General features: G+C 41.4%; 1 long non-coding RNA gene across 1 annotated transcript; it reads right to left on the bottom strand.

Moving 5' to 3' along the window:
* Positions 1 to 9,688: 9,688 nt before the first annotated feature.
* LOC118430422 lies at positions 9,689 to 11,554 on the bottom strand. The gene is made up of 2 exons (XR_004832853.1): positions 11,425 to 11,554; positions 9,689 to 10,879 (listed from the first exon to the last, which is right to left on the bottom strand). It is a non-coding gene; the product is annotated as an uncharacterized LOC118430422 (long non-coding RNA).
* Between the last annotated feature and the right edge of the window lie 150 nt (positions 11,555 to 11,704).

The raw sequence follows: 11,704 nt of genomic DNA, 5'->3' as shown, positions 1-11,704 counted from the left end.
GCGTACCCTGCTACGCAGATTAAAAGGGGAAAAAGAGGAAGTTCAGCAGTTGAAAAAACAGGTTTACTGCGCCTGCGCACAGGTGACATACAGACGTTGCACACGTATGCGTAAGTTGGGGAATTTGCAAACATGACATATTCTTTGATGTTCTTAAAAGTAGTGTCTATCTTGCATAACTCAATTCGAAAACATCTGCCCATTTGCCATATTTTAATAACAGTAAATGTTCCCAAAATGTGATACACTTGCAACTGTGTTATACAGATATAAAGCACGATAATAATGCAGACTGTACTCAGGTGTCCGTTCTAATCCCCATGTAGATTGCTATATACGTGAGGCATATTTGTGACATCTGTATACGTAATTCACCTAGAGGCTATTCGGAGGTTAACAGAAATTATTGCTGCTGTAACGTTACAAATGCTGTCAAGTCCAAAGTCAATGTCAGTTTGCGGTTGCATCAAACATGGCACGGTGTGCCCTTCACAAGAGACCCAAACTAAGGTTCAAAATACAATTCGAACCCATGACATGTTAATCAAAAATAGAGATAACAAATAAGAAAAATGACGTCGACGATCACTGCACTGTCCACTCTTCAGTTAACATGGTATACATAAATTTACATACTAACTGCGTAGGGCACAAAATACGTTTTGGGTACTGAATATTGAACATTGATATTTGTACAACGTAAGTGGTCGCGTAAAATATAGACGCTTTGACTTCTCAAGTCATAAAATTATTACCCTGTCGAACCTGATAGCTGATACTGATGCCCAGATTACCAATGCACAAGAGGTCTCAGTCACAGTCAGACAGACATCATGTGCTTTTCTCCGCCCACTAGCGCAAATAGTGATGAAAACCTTTGCACGAAAATATATATTTACTTTTCACAACAACAATGGTAGGAAAGACAAACAGCGACATCCGTGTATGGCAGACATATTGACCTTTGGCAACTCTTACAGTTGGTATAGCTTTAGCATACTAACAAGAGTTCAGAGATCTCATAGCTCCGTGACATACATTTTTGTGTCTATAGATATTTTTGTTGAAAATGTGTTGCTTTGCCTTGTCGATTGAGATATGATGATGGATAGCCAAGGGTTACTTTGCACTCTAGTCAGAAGCCTAGCTAGATGTTCGTAAATGGTCTTGCACATCAGCATTTTCACGTCCACTATTTTCTTAGTAATACATGTATCTAAGAATCAAACAATGAGTAAGTTAAAATCAATAAGTGTATATTACTCTATAAACAAAAACAAGTAATTTGTAATCAGTGACTAGCAACAAAGATATTTGTGTATATAAACTCTAAATTGTGGCATTGTTCACTGGCACCTACCTGGACTAAAGTGGGCAGATTTCTGTGTCTGTACTAAAGTGAATATGATCTTTCCATACACTGAATCGTCTACAAAACAATTGAAATATTAGAGGCGAGTAGAAACAGGCTCCTGGCTCCCGGGAATCGAACCTGGGCCCACAATCCAACACCATCACCACTGTGCCAAAAGGTTCGTACACGTTGGCCGGGTCAGTTGGTGGCGCTTGAACCCCACTGTTACACTACTCTGAGTACTAGTCTCTTTTACTTTTTGAGATTCGTCCTCGAATCTCCGAGTTCGATATCCCTGTGCACCACATCTTGAAATCACACACAGGATGGCGGCGTGGGAACCAGTAAAACGTTAGAGGCGAGTAGAAGTTCTTTCAACTCCAAGCAGTCAATACAAGAAAGCTGACTGCTCGAACAGGTGCGAACTAATGTTTCCCTTACAGTCCTATTGGGCGAGAGATCATGAGATTTTGAGTATTTATTTGCCCTTGAAATGTTATACTTTTAAAATGGTTGTAAAGTCCGGAATCAATTCAGCCGCGGCTGCCATTTCTTGACTTGTATTATGCAATAAACCAGTATTATTTATGTGTCTCAAGCGGTAACCTCAGAAAAACGGAACACACACACACACACACACACACACACACACAATATACACACTAGTGCACACGCACACGCATGCACGCACACACGCACGCACCTACGCACACACATCTTGACTTGTAAAACAACCTCAACATGCCTATGACACTACATTACTGACTTAGAGGATGGCTGGATGTTTAATTCTGCGAATACAAGTAAAGATGTCCTAATAAACACAGGTAGAGGCACAAACATGCATCAAGTGTTTAAGATTAGCACACGGCCGACCGCCGTTTCCATTCTTAGCCTTGTAGTCATCTCAACTTCGGCATTTATTAGCGGAACTGTTACTGTAAACGTACACACTACTTCTGAATCCAGCATAGCGGCCCAAGAAAAGCACATTTGGAAAAGCTGTAGTAGTACATAATGTTGCAATACCTTGCAGTTTCATGTAATCAAAATAGAGCTACGTGTATTTGCTGTTGGCTATGGGGTTTTCGACAAACCAACCGGGACAAAAATTAAATTAAATCTAAAAACTGTATACGATACTGTTTATGTACAGCTGTTTTGTTTAATGAATTTCCAAGGAAGTTAACAGAATATGGTTCAGACAAATGTGGTGTAAGTTATCTTGCTTTTCAATACACATGAATAAAGCCATACTTGATGGGGATGGGCACCGATATTTTTAATATCCAGAGAAAACACTATAATATTTACAATAGACGGAGGCCATTTTTCTCTTAGGTTACATATAAGAATTCCGTCGGAAGGACAAGTTCTTCACATTTTTGCGTATTATACATTGACAATTACAATGTACTTAAATAGACCCATTGTGGATCCTACACTCACGGCTCTAAAGCCCCGCCTAACGGCTGAAAGTATCATTGCAGGCAAACCTGCATCAAGTTGCTGTAATTATAACATGAACTGCTAGGGGTCCCCATTGACACGTGCAGGTGATTTAGATACTAGTAACTGACGTATCATAATGTGTGTCCATTGATTTTGAGGTTTAAACGTTGAAAGCTTATTGACCGCCTGTGTCATGGTATTAAGACGAAACAACCTAAAATCTGGTATATGTGTGCATGGGATATCCATTCAAAGGACCCAAATATAACTTTTGGCATACATCACTTCAAAACGATTTATTTTGTTTGTTTCGAGGGATATTTGCACCCTTCCGCGGCGTCCCAGTGATGTGACCAAGAGAACGTTGACCCCACATAACGTATGTGGGGCGTTGTGCAGGTGTGCAGGATCGCTAATCAAATCATCAGGACAGCCAATGGGTGCTCGACATTTAGGATAAACGATGGTCTGATTGGTCAACTCGGGTTCAGCCCAAGAGGAAGTCATTCTAATTACCGCTGCTTGCTCTAATAGATATTCATGATGAACACGTGCACGTACCGTGAACGTGATCCGGTCAACGTTGGTTGTTTTAGAAATCTGGCAGACTTTTGCTGCTAAACACAAATGATATTAAAGTTGCAACCAACGTTGAAGTATGACTATATTTAGTTTTTAAAATGTCAGTAGTTTTCGTAGTCACAGAGTCAAGATTTGTGTTCTTGAATTTCAACCCAATCCTTGTATTTTGCACAATTTACGCAAGAAAAGTTATACAACCATATACAACATTTCTAACGTTAACGTTGTTATCTATTATTTAAAAAATCGATGGAATCTTGTATGGTAATTGGTGTGATTGTCTGGACATGTTGACCTTTCTAATGTCAAATATATTACCGTGCATTTGACAGTGTTAGCGAAATTACTCCAAGACTGATAAAACCTCCATGGATAAACCGTAAATAAACGACGATACTTCTAACCCTGTGTTGACAGTGCTTGCTCCCAAGGCTGACGCCATCACCATCATCAACCAATGGCCAGGAGCGACATCTTAATATTGACCTCCTGCTGGGGGAGCGCTGCAGAAGTTCAAGTTCAGCTTGCTCCGATGAAGAAGGACCACACCAACTTCACCCGGATGGGTTTAATGAATGGATACATTTGTAATAGTAGTAACGTTACAGCTAGATAGAAAATGATAGTAAATCAGTGTATTTCTATTTCATTTTGGTGGGTGACAGACTTGCTTGCTAACATGCTTTCTTTAACTGTATCCAGTTGATATGAAATAACGTTACACGTGGAAAGAAAAAGAACGTTTTGGACCAATGTGCCTGTTTTGTCTTCATTTAAATAAAACCAAGTAGGACCAACAGCCATGTCTTGACTGCATGGAAGTAGAAAAGTTACGTATGATCAAATGGCCTGATATTACCAAAGATGTCTTCAAAATTTCTAATATCTATTTTTAGCTAATCAGAATATGAAACTATATTAATTGTACTTACAGGGATATGGTTATGTTATATCCTACTAACGGCACCCTTTGTTCAGGGCTATTTGATACGTTGACACAGTAGAAACAGAAATGGCCAAAGAAATCTCTTTATTAAGACACTTGTTGCTTTGACATTATTTCTATCAAAACGATCAAATGTGAAACGGTTCATTCCTAATAAATCTGTGGTATCTTTTTATCGTTTTTGTTTGAACCCTTATTTATTTATGAGAAGCTTAAATCCGCCTGCATGACGTTTTTCGTTGATGTCATGAGGGAGGTAAGGGTCAGATAAAATATAACATCATATTGAGACCTAATAAATTTATCAACATTACATATACATATACCATTACAAAAACATATAGTAGAGCTCAGGGTTGCTTGTGCGTTCGTTCGTTTTGGTCATTTCTTTTAGTTAAGAGTCCCTTAAAACAGGTCAGATTTGGGGCCATACGTGTGTCTGGTTGTTCCAGACATTGGGTCTACGGTAGGCTATCGATCTTCTGAAAGTCTTTCGTTTAATTTGGTACAACCGGCTGACTACGTGTGCTTTGTCTGGTTCTTGTCCATGTAACGTTATTCTGGCCCCTGAAGTACACAGGTATCTGGTTAAGAACAAGGTCAAGAACATCTCAAAAGCCCACCTTATGATCTTCATTATATTCCTGTTGAATGTCTTTACCCAAAGTTGGTTCATTACGGATTCATACACGAACTAGACTCTAAAGGCGTACTGGTGTTCCATGTAACGTTACATAGCAGCCTGCTTTCATTTTACGTGTAGGTTCATAGGTATGCCTTGGTAACACTATTTCTGTTCTTGATTGTTCGCCCAAACAACTGCTCCCCCCGGCGCCCGAGGTCATATTGCACCATTAAGTACTAAGATTACACATTACAACATCGTTAGATGAATGTTATATCCATAATATTCAGAGCTTATAAAAAAAAACACGGTTGCATTTTGTAGAAATCTTCTTGTTTCAAAATAAGATTTAAATTTGGATGCAGTAGCCTTTCGGAAAACGAAAATATACAGGACATGTACACAGGGAATACCGATATCCCCGTGCACTATGAAATAAGACCGTATTCAAAACTGTTTTCCAGAATAATCACAAGAGTACAGGTATCAAATTAAAGAGAAGCTCACCTCCTAAAACAGACGTTCACGAAACACGAATTTTCGGTGTGATTCGAAATACACTTTCCATGGCAGCCATATTCAGAACTCGCGCCTTAGAATGCACCATGGGCACCCCATGAGGACCTTTCAGGCGCGCCAGCAGCGGAAAATATTGGTACTGCAAGCGCAGTCATGCTATGGTAAGGATCATGCCTGTATTCAACAACCCATTTTATTCGTCCCGAAAACTTCATGAGTTCGGCTGATAATCGGGTCGAAAGAGTTATATGTTTCGGACCCATCATCTCTCTAGAGTCTTATTTAACTAAACACAAGTCCACACGGTGCAACAAATGAGCCTACCAAGGCGCCAAATTAGGCGTCTGTCGAAGATGTGTTGCCTTATTTCGGGTTCACTGGGGTCAAAGTCTCAATTCCATGTTCAACGAAGCACTCGCCACGGTTGACATTATTCCAGAACTCCAGTAACGCGTTATCCACACACAGGTAAACACACCTGTCCCTGGTGCTGAACACCATTAACACACAGGTAAATAAACATGTCCCTGGTGCTGAGAACCATCCACACACAGGAAACACACCTGTCCTTGGTGCTGAACAACATCCGAACATGTAACACACCTGTCCCTGGTGCTGAACACCATTAACACGAAGATAAACACACCTGTCCTTGATGCTGAGCAACATCCACACACAGGTAAACATACCTGTACCTGGTGCTGAACACCATTAACACACAGGTAAACACACCTGTCCCTGGTGCTGAACAACATCCACACAGGTAAACACACCTGTCCCTGGTGCTTAACATCATTAACACACAGGTAAATACACCTGTCCTTGGTGCTGAACAACATCCACACAGGCAAACACACCTGTCCCTGGTGGTGAACACCATTAACACACAGGTAAACACACTTGTCCCTGGTGCTGAACAGCATACAAACACAACATACAGACATTTACACTGGCATACATACTACAAATACACGTACACAAACGTCATTTCGGGGTCACTGCGGTCAAGAGTATCAATTCCATGTTCCATGGAGCGCTCGTGGTTGTCACGGAGTGTTCTAGAACTGCATTTATCCACGCTGTAGCACAGCAACCAAACATAACGCCACTGTTGACCGAGGATACGCACGGATCTCTCGTTTTGTGAAAGCGAATTTGCATGTTTCCCATTGAAATATGGGGGTTCTCGACAAGGCGGCGTCAGCGTTCCTTTCAGTAGTACACGTGCTGTCTTTCCTCAGGCCTGGCGGTAAAAGACAGAGCGGTGAGACAAAACTCAGTGTAACTGTCCACGAGGGCAAAGTTGGTAGACAGAGTCAGGGCAAGTATCTGGTAACAATACGCCATGGTAAGAAAAAGATTCAAACCGCTAAGAAAAAGTCCGATGCACTGATCTGGGAGCTTTCTACGGAGTTCATGCCATGGTCGCCAACAGACCAACTGGTTCTGAAACTTCGTAAGGCGAAGCGCTGCAAAGACACAACAGTTGGTGAGCTGTCCATCGATGTTGCAGCCGCACTAGAGTCAGTGGACGGTTTACCACAGAAGTGGTGGTACATCATGGACCGACCCAGCAAAGGCGGGCGGAGGAATGAGGAAGTGTTCTTACAAGTGTCCGTTACTCTCGACGGCATGGATGTGAAAAATCAGCCTACACAGGACCAAGGTAAGAGGCGTCTGTTTCTGTTCCTCTGCAGGGTAAGTTTGTGTGTTGGGCTGTCATGGCCATATAATCAAGATACCTTTCTTGATAGGATAGAAATCAGTAAACGTTTCCTAAAATTTACTCTAACGATAGTGTAAACTGGTAAAGATACATAAAAATGACATTTCAGTTAACATTTTCTCCAAATTGAAGACATACGTGTCTATCTTGTTCTGTAGAAAAGTCCTGTTGAAGTGAAACTAAATTACTCCATTGAAGGATATCATGATATACAAAACTCACAGTACAATATACGCTTTGTATCATTATATTCAGTCTCAGCCAAGCCTCCTGGGGGGAACGTTGAGGCATCAGTACAGGGGAACCCGGAAACTCTGCCGGAGCTGCAGAATCACCAGGTCAAGACAGTTTCCCAGGAAACACAAGTGGGCACATCCCCAGACGACAGCGCTGCGGACAGCAAACCACCTTCCATCGCCGGCGACATGGCAGACGTCAAACAAGACTCTTCAGACACAGCCTCAACTTCAGACAAAGCCTCAACGTCAGACGCAGCGGACGAATTTGTTACTAGCGAAGACAGGGACGTCCCACCAAACGACGCGCACCGTTCCTCTGGTAACACGGACGTGACGCCCCATCAAGTGTCCGGTGCTGCCGACGGTCCGGAGAGGGAGAGTGAGGTACTAAAGGTTCAAGGTGAGTGGTTGGTGTTCTTTCTGTACAGAATTGCTATTTTAAGCCTCTTTTTACTTACATCTTTCATACTTGCATTACTTTGTTAATTTCTTTTTTTACTTCGGTAAGAAGTCATTTATCAAACCATTGAAGACATAAAAGTGCCTAAATCTGTACATTCCACCAGTTACTTTTGTCGTGATTTTATAAACATGGGCGAAAAAAATGTGACTAAAATGTCAAACTACCTTATTAATGCCCTTTGTTTAAATCGTAGACCTCATTTTTGCGAACCCTGTAGTTGTATTAAACTTTGTATTTCAATCAATATAAATATCAAAACAAAACAAAAAGGCAAATTTCACGTTTTTAACAGTGAACCAATCTTTTTTCACCCTCAACTCTAGTTCTAGATGAAAGTAATACCGGTATCCATGATATGTACTTTCACTTAAGATAAAGTGCTAAAAATAGACGATGACCAAAACAGGTTTATAGAATTTGCGTTTCTCCTATTCAGACCAAGTCGAGACTTCCGAGGGTACAGTCAAGACGGAGCTGCAAGAGAAACCAGAGCTGGAGAATGACAAGATCAAAGTTTCCCAGGAAAAAGAGCCGGACGCACCATCGGACAACGGCGGTAAGGATAGCTCACCACCAGCCGCTGCCGTCAAAGCAGCGTCTCCAACAAGCTCGGCATCCGGCCTACCAGCCACAGCTCCAGATACAGCAGACAAACGCCCTGCTGCCGGAGAAGGCGATGTCTCAGAGCGCCATTCTTCAGTTGTCCGTGGAGAACAGACGGAAGCACCCGACAACAGCGGCGCGGATACAGACACAGACAGTCAAACGACAACATCTACTCAAGGAGGAGGAGCGTCTCTTACAACAACCACCCCATCGCCCAAACACAAGGACACAGAAGATCCTCAGTACCAAGATCTAGAGGTCATGTCGTCAGTCGACAAGCTGTGGGCAGAGCTCCATCTTCAGAGAGACTATGCGGAAAAGCTTCTCGCTCATGCCGACTCCCTTCGATCCAGACTCGCCACTACCGCCCCACATGTTCTCCGGTACCCTGTTATCAAGAACATTATCGCTGCCGTGCCCGATCGCACATCTTACAAGTTACCCGACACACGAGGGCTAAGTTTGGAGGAGCTGCAAGACATTCAGAAGACCCTCACCAAGTCGGTACAAGATGAGAAGGAACGCGCGACCTACATCAAGCGCTGGTACTGGGAAGAACTGGTCCGCGTGGCTCTGAAAGAGGCTCCTGAAGTATTTGGGCCAGAGGACTGATGCGACAATCTTATACTACAGTTGTAATATGCACGTGCTGTATGCCGCAATTGTATCATTGGGCCCGGGGTTTGAAGAAGAGTTTTATCTTGCAGTTTTATCAGTCAAATCAACAAAGTTTTGTCGCCAAGAATCTCCGTTATGAATCTTCAACTTATTCAGTTGTGCTTTTGGTCTGAATGCTTAAAAAAACTGATTTTGTTTATGGTTACGGTTCAACTCTTACTATATACTCGTTCCAGCTGTTAGTTCTGGATTAGACCGATGCCATAGCCGCCCACCTGCGCCAAAACGTAGAAATATGTGACGGACATGCAGCCACTGTCTTATTGGTCGAGCCACCAATTGCCATGCTATCATTGGTTGAACTACTAATTGAGTTTAACAGTTAGGATCGGTCTATTCGATGTTTCCCGCCTTTTGCATTCTTAGCCTATTAGTCATCTCAACTCTCGACATTTGTCAGTGGAACAGTTAACGTTACTGTAAACGTGATGACTACTTCTGAATCCAGCATAGTGCCTCAAGAAAAGCACTTTTGAAAGTTGTAGCAAAAAAATGTTGCAATAGCTTGCAGTTACATATAATCAAGACATTTAGAGTTAACGTTACGTGTACAATTTGGGTTTCCGAAGAAACAACCGGGACAATAATTTTATGCAAAATTTTTTAAGAGACTGTATACTATACTGTTTATATACACCTGATATGCTTAATGAACCCTATAAAGCTTTACCAGAATATGGTTCAGACAAATATGATGTAAGTTAGCTTGCTTTTCAATACACAGTCATGGAAAAAAACGGACAGTTGGAGAGGGTGGGCACCGATGTTTTTAATGTCCATAGAAAACACTAATATTTACAATGGAGCGTTTTTCTCTTAGGTTACATCTTTAAAATTTCGTATTCCAAATGGAACACTTTTTTTTTGCATATTACATTGAGAGCAACATAAATGTATGGAATCGTATTCCACTTATTAAATCAACCTATCACGCAAGCTGTATAATAAACTGTTTTCATTGGTAAAATGCATCTCTGTTCATTTTCTCCAGCAGCAGTTGCAATCATTAGCAAAGATCTCTTCTATGTACAGTTGCAAATGTACTATAAAAATAAACTATATATAAGACTATGGGAGACAATTTATAAGCACATTTTTTGTAGTGCATGTATATAAGACAGCTCATCATTTAGACTACGTATATGCAGCAAGATGCATTATTGGTAATATGTCAAAGGTGAAGGCACCTAACTTCGTCTAAATCGAACTATAGTCAGTGACTTGATAACATTTTCAACACGTGTGTTGTTAATGTCTCATAGCGTTATAGCTCAGGTGATTTCAACTTTGACACCTTTCCCATATAGCATCTCGCTGAGTTAATATGGCACCGTGGATTGGCCTGGCTCTCTTCGGGCAGATGAAGCCTTCTGCCGCTGGGGAAATCTTTCGCGCCCTGTATGAGAAAGATAAGGCTTAAGAAAACCCGGCCTTACAACGACAGACTGGATATTCGTTGGGTATAGGCAGTCTAAACTCTGGACTGACAGTTACACACATATCTTGAAGCAGTGTTCTGTAGACACATGTAGTAGCAACTGAGCACCAGTGTTTTGTTTGTAGAAATATGCGTTGTCACACCAATAATCATGTTGAATCGGACTGTTTTGTTCATCTCTTGGGTGGAAGAGGTGATGGGCCGGTGTTTCCTGAACTCCCAGGATTCCGTGCTGCTTTCTTTTGTTTTCCCTGGACGGTGAAAAGAAAACATGGAAGAAGATTTAGAACCGTTATTGCCCGACAATTGTAACAGATGCACTGTACATGAATAGCAGTTGAACAATCCAACAATTTTAAAGGAATGATGTAATTCATGACTAACAGGTAAGTCGAACCAATGGGTAGATATATGAAAACTACAAAAGGATGTCACATTGAATATTGTTCTTACATATGATAGTAGGAATTGTTGTCTTTATCATGTTGAGCAATCCATTATGAAGTGGAATTCATTCTTAATAGCCTTCTGGCAAGTGGTCGTCAAAAACAGGATTCTTAATGCTTGTCTCAGTTGAAAAATTATCTGAGGGTCCACAAACAAGTGGTCATATTGGCCAGGCGTCAGGGTCCTTACAATTATATGGATGGTCACTTGGTCACTTGTACAGGTTTGGCTGAATCTGCATAAAGCTATTGTGAATGACTGTAACAATAAATGTAACAATAACTACAAAATAATTGCCCTGTACAGACAACGTACAATCTAACAGGTACACTGAATATGTCATATTTACCTTTTTACCACCAACATTTTGTCCACCTTTCTTGGGCAGGTTTCCAAAGAGGAAAGTGTTGTCGTCATCATCAGGCATGAACGGGTTCTTGAGGGCGTTTGGGGTTCTCATGCGGTCTGGTTCTTCCACCTGTGGTCGTGGAAGGTAACATTCGTGATTAGTCTGTAATTACTGAGGCCATGTTGATTTGATTATATGGATGGCATAATCTGGGAAACCCCAAACGTATGCGAGTGTGCGAATAAAAAGAAACATTTGGCCCCACAAAAAAGTTGACTTC

This window comes from Branchiostoma floridae, chromosome 1, assembly GCF_000003815.2.
Source record: "Branchiostoma floridae strain S238N-H82 chromosome 1, Bfl_VNyyK, whole genome shotgun sequence".
Taxonomy (NCBI): Eukaryota; Metazoa; Chordata; class Leptocardii; order Amphioxiformes; family Branchiostomatidae; genus Branchiostoma; species Branchiostoma floridae.
Note: the sequence above shows the minus strand (reverse complement) of the source record. Positions and strands in the feature narration are given on the sequence as shown.